The sequence below is a fragment of the Lathamus discolor genome, chromosome 2 (genome assembly GCF_037157495.1).
Source record: "Lathamus discolor isolate bLatDis1 chromosome 2, bLatDis1.hap1, whole genome shotgun sequence".
Lineage (NCBI taxonomy): Eukaryota > Metazoa > Chordata > Aves > Psittaciformes > Psittacidae > Lathamus > Lathamus discolor.
In genome coordinates, this window is record NC_088885.1 from 33,266,510 (window position 1) to 33,272,299 (window position 5,790).

The following is a 5,790-nucleotide window of genomic DNA, read 5'->3' on the forward strand; positions in this document are numbered from 1 at the left end:
ATTTGCAAATGATACTGTGATCAGGCTGGGCATTGTATTGGGCCTTTTCTATTGCTGTTTTCTCACTCTTTGTTCTCAGCATTTTTGAATCAGCTCTTTAGAATATGTATTTAGTCACTTTGTTGGGGCTGTTTTCTAAAAAATGAAACTGGGCCATGAATTTTGCTGAAAGCTAATCTGGTTAAGCAAAGGATTTATTCCACACCATTTTCTAAAGCTTTTGTGGAAAGAAGATATGAGTGAATTGCAAAATCTATGCATGCTTAAGGTTTCCTAGCAGTAGGTTATAGGGAGCACAGAACACAGACCATAGTCTGTAAAGCTTAATAAATTCTTCCCACAGCCTTGCAGATTTAATTGTCACCAAGTTTATTAAAAATCAAGCTCCTGAGAGTTTCAGCTCTGCATTTTATCATGTGAGCTAGGTCCCTAATGTTGCTGGAGAAAGATGCATCTCCTCTGCATTTGGCAGGGTGCTCCTGTTCAGGCCCTTCCTCTGCTGGCAGAGATGTACATTATCCCTCAGAGCACTCCTGCACAGTGCAGGAGAAATGAGAAGCTCCCAGTTCCCCCTTTTAACATTTGAATTTGGGTAAGTATATGGATAATGAACAAGACAATAGATGGAATCACATTTCCAAACACGATGCCCAGCCTGGAGAACTTTTACCTTGTCCTGACCAAAAATGACTTAGTCCATCCTCTGGCCTTCCAGTGAGGGCACCCACTCCAGCACTGGGAGATCACATGCACTCTGCTTAATCCAGGCAATGATCTTAACCAGGAGCAACTGCTTTTCAGTCACTGTTTCATGTGGAGGAGGGCTTTCCCCACAAGCCTTTCTCCTGAGCTTGGTATACTTACGTAAAGTGCCTTCACTAAGACATGGATAGAGAAACACCCTTTAGACTGTTGTTTCAGGCAGTTACATGGAAGTGGGGAGCCCCTGGTTTTCACCCCAGGTACATGAATGCTGCCTGTACACAAGGACAGTTGGACAGAGGTTGATATATTTCTCAGCATCTCAGCCAGCCGTCATGGATGGCTAAGGCTCTCTGCTTCATGGCGTGAGATGTGAATTGTAACATCTGTAACAGAAGCAAAGTGGTCTCCCAAGGTCTCAGTGAGTGTTACAATCACTTTTTCTTCAGTTTACAGTCCCTTTAAGTTTGCCCTGTCAAGAAAAAAAGTGAAAGGCTTAATTTTTTAAAAAATAAAGATTAAAAAAGTGATCCTTTCATTTTTTGAAAAATATATAATTTTGCTGAACAGAAGGCAGGAGTACCTCATAGTGCCATAACTGTAGGATGAACAGAACTTATTTTAGCATGTACCACTGGAATGCAAATTGCATCAGTGCTATATATTTCATCCTGGAGTGTTAGGTTGCTGCTCTCAGTGAACTCATTCATACAAAGGTTGAACTTTATCACCTACTGTCATGGCGTTAGTGATACTGTTTGACCTTTTCTCTTTGCTGCTTTATTACCTTTCAAGGTAGTAATTATAGATACTTCTCTTTCTGTGAGTCCCAATCTACAAGGGTTTTCTTACTGAAGACAGTCCTATTTTCATGGAGCTTCTTGTGCTTGACCAGAATAGAAGCTTTCTGCCCAGTATGGGGGAGAAAAATAAAGCGCATGAAGATTTGCTTCAGAATTTGTTCTGACCTCTAAGTTTGCAACACAAAAGTCCTTCAGACTGTAAATTAGGCCTTTCAATGTGTTTCTTTTATTAGTTTTAAAGGCAGTTAAATTGGCTGCTTCAAAAATCTTTAAAAATCTTCTGAAAGGCTCAAACTGATGCTTGGTCAGTGTCTATTGATGTGGAAAAATGCTGCTTCAGAACCGCTCACTCCATCCCTACTGATGAAACAGATGCTTGGCCAGGCTGGTGAAAGGGAGGTGATGTGCTGGTTCATAGCAGAGAGAAAGGCTCTCTCCAAGTGCAGCTCTGACTTCTTTGGTGCAAAATATATTTTATTGTCACACTTCCTATGACATGTACAAATGGGGTCACAGGTCTCACAGGTCATTCCATTATGCTGATATTCAGTCTGTATAACACACTGGATTGAAAGGATTTCTTTTCACTTCTGATTCTCAAAAACTTCATAAAGGTGGGGTATTTTCTTTCATTCATGTATTTTTGTTTAATTTTATTTTCATTGGATTTACTCACATAATGCTGACATCTCAGGAAAGGATGGGTGAGGAAGATCCAAATCTGTGGCAATGATACTAGCAAAATCTGCACCAGATTTGAAGTAAGCAAAGAAGAAATAGGTGAGGTGAAAGCATGTTCATACAGATGACTGAGATTTAGGTTATATTGGTTTTGCTCTCAGCTTAACCACAAAATTCATACCCAATTTGAGGAACTTTTCCTCATCATCTTTTTCCCCATTTATGTAAAATATTGATGCTATTAATTGTTCCATATAAAAAGAAACACCAAAAAGATTGTTTCAGGAGCTGTACCAAAAAATACCAAGGAAACACCTAGTATTACACAAATGTAAATTAGGATGTCAGAGTTGGAAGAACTGCTTCCAGCAAGAACCAAAATTACACATTAGGACCACAGTCATACTCAAAGGAGGTACCTAAGGATGGATTGAAAACCATCCCTATTCCCACGTAAATGCATGTTTCATGTGAAGTACAAATTTTAATACCACTTAATTTGGTGGGTCCTTATCTGAATGAGATTTTACCATTAGAAATTGGTAGTTGCCAGTGGTTAACATCCAGTGCTTACTGATATCAGCTTAAGTATGTACAATTAAGGATCCTAATACATAGCAGCCTTGTGTCCATATCTATAAATCTCCCCTGGAGTCATCTAAAAGATAGCTATCTATTAAAGACTAGTACTGTTTTTTGTGATGCCATAAACCACCAATTCCCATGGAAAATCTGAGTGGAAGAGTGCAAGAACACCAACAAAATGCCAGAAAGATTTTGTAACTAAGACCAAGAACGTTTCAGAGATTATTTTTTTTCTTAAAGCCTTTTTTCATGTCCTTTTTAAGTCAGTTACATAGCACTGACAGTCTGGCAGTAGAAAACATAACACTCTTCTGTCTGTAAAGTACCAAAAAGCTTTAGGTTAAAAGGATGTGTTCCATTTTCAGAGGCTACCATTTGTTTAGGAATTGGATAAAGAAATCATTTTAATATCTTCTTTACCCAAGATTAACCTCTCATAAAAGGTCTACTATTTACTCCTTCAGACTTTAAAGTATTGCTTGCATCCTGCAAGTTACTTACTACAGCTCATGATTATCACGAAATGCAATTATCTTAACAAAAAAGATGCATATATACTTTTTCGGAGGACATTGTCATTGTGCTGGAAAACAGAGTTAATCTCAGGTTCTTCAAAACAGAACTGCCCAGAGATAATCACCTTAAAAATTGATGGCAGCTTGACTTTACTTACTGACTTCAAGCAAATAAGCAAATGTAGCTAGAACTGTCTGTTTAACTACACCTTTGGGTGGCGTGTATGAATGGCCACGTTGCAAAGGCTTTGGTATTTTTGGAGTCTTGTGTTATTAAGAAAATAAAAAAACAAGACTGAAAAAGATCTGGGTCAAAATGTGAATCAGTGGGTGTTTTTCTTCAGCAAAAACTAAGTAAGGATTTTGAGATATTGCTGAAATGATCAATATTTAAGACTGTAGGTAACTGACTCATTTCTCTAGATCAGAACAAGGTTGTTCTTGAGTGGCTCTGTTCTTGTATCAGATGCCTGGCTTATCAATTCTCCAAGGATCTTTATATGCCTGCAGCTGTTAAGAGCAGTTTCCTCACTAGGATAAATTTTTCACTCTTATGCCAGTGATAAATTTCCTGGAATACCTGTTCCTGTAAAACTCTAATTTAGTGCAGTAGTTTATCACTGGCAGATAAGGTCCCTCTATATCAGACTTTGCTATGAGCAAGTTCCACTGTGTACATTTATCTTGCAGGTTGATTTTGTTATTGATTTTAGACTAACCATAACTGTTTCATTCAGACCAAGGTACCTCTCACATCATTGTCTCTGCATGAGTCTGAATGCTCAGTAGACTTCCCCCTTTCTCTTATTTATACACTTATTTAGCTATAAAATCTGGTGTATCAAGCCCAGAGCCTTGGCGTGGTAGACCAAGGAGAGGAAGAGAGGAACATCAGAGGCAGCACAATGACTGCAGACAACCTATCTGAGTCAGTCTAATCCTAATTTCCTCCTGACCACCAAGAGGTACAGCTGTGCCTGAAGCCTAGATGGCACACTCCTCTCAGGACATCTCTGGTAACTAGTGATGATAATACCAGTTTCCCCCTACATTGCTTGAGTCTGTCCACAGCATGCAAAACTCCAAACTGGAGAGCCAAAAGCAACTACTTCTCCATCCACTGGCAACCCAGAGGCTGCAATTTTGTCCGAAATATGTTTTTCTCCCAGGGTCCAATACTGCCCTGCACTAAGGTACCTTCACCAGCGGCAAACCCAATCGTACATTTCACTTGTCTTCATTCCAGTCAGCAGAAGCTGACTTGGGCTGTGAATATTTTAAGCTCCATAGGACAGAACATCTTTCACCCATGCAGCTGCTTCACGTGACAGAAGGTGGATCTATTACAAGGCACTGTCCAAACCAGACAGCAGGTCTGATCTCTGCAGGATAGTGCAGTCCCTGACAGGATCAGCGTCCACTCAGTGCTGCCTCACAAGAAGTCCTGCTCTTGAATTAGAGTGGAGCTATACTAAAATTATCCACACTGTTTGCACAGAGAAAAGCTTGATAATGCTTCTTCTGTCCTTCCTAGTTTGCTGTCATCTCACTGTTCTGCAGGGGGCATCCAGTTAGAATGAGCCTGGCTTGGCTCTATCTCTTTTTATCTTTCCTGATATCCTTCTTCTCTAGCTTACAGGTTTACAACAAAGGGTTTTGCCTGCCATCTGTTAATCCCCTCTCCCACCCTAAAAAGTGCATCAAGCTGCACTGACAAGACATTTCAATTTGAAGAAAAAAACGTCCACACATGAAGTTATCCAGCAATAGCTGGGTGTCACCACACATTGAAAAGACTCCATCATAACCCCAAAATGAATATCTGGGATTAAGATGTTTGACAGACTCTAGTCTATTCTGATTCTATCTGTCATGAAACACCACCCAATACATAAAAAGTGCAAGATTCCCACACACTGGGAAGAAGCCAGAAAAGAGGAAGAGCTTTGTAGGCTTTTTAATGTCTTGTTTGTAAATGTATTCTAGACTTCCACAGTGAGATGAAGCAAGTAAATATGTATTTTACATATGAGACAAAAGCTAAGCATTTGAAAATCCTCTTTTTTTGTTATCTGATGGGGTAATCTTTTTGCAAATAAGGGGCACTGCAATCACATAACAGAATCATAAAACCGTTTAGATTGGAAAAGACATTCAAGATCATCTAGTCCGACCACAAACCTACCACTGCCAAGTCAACCACTAAACTGTGTCCCTAAGTGCCACGTCTGCACATCTTTTAAATACCTCCAGGGATGGTGACTCCACCACTTCCCTGGACAGCCTGTTCTAATGCTTCACAAACCTTTTAGTGAAGAAATTTTTCCTAATATCCAATCTAAACCTCCCCTGGCACAACTTGAGGCCATTTCCCCCTGTCCTACTGCTTGTTACTTAGGAGAAGAGACTGACACCCACCTTGCTAAAGCCTCCTTTCAGGTAGGTGTAGGGAACAAGGAGACCAGCCCTCAGCCTCCTTTTCTCCAGATTAAACAACCCCAGTT

At 40.0% G+C, this 5,790-nt stretch overlaps 1 long non-coding RNA gene across 1 annotated transcript; it reads right to left on the minus strand.

Annotated features, from left to right (window-relative positions):
- Positions 1 to 431: 431 nt before the first annotated feature.
- Positions 432 to 5,790, minus strand: LOC136007882 (uncharacterized). Its single transcript, XR_010609897.1, has 3 exons — positions 5,705 to 5,790; positions 2,182 to 2,250; positions 432 to 1,174 (listed from the first exon to the last, which is right to left on the minus strand). It is a non-coding gene; the product is annotated as an uncharacterized LOC136007882 (long non-coding RNA).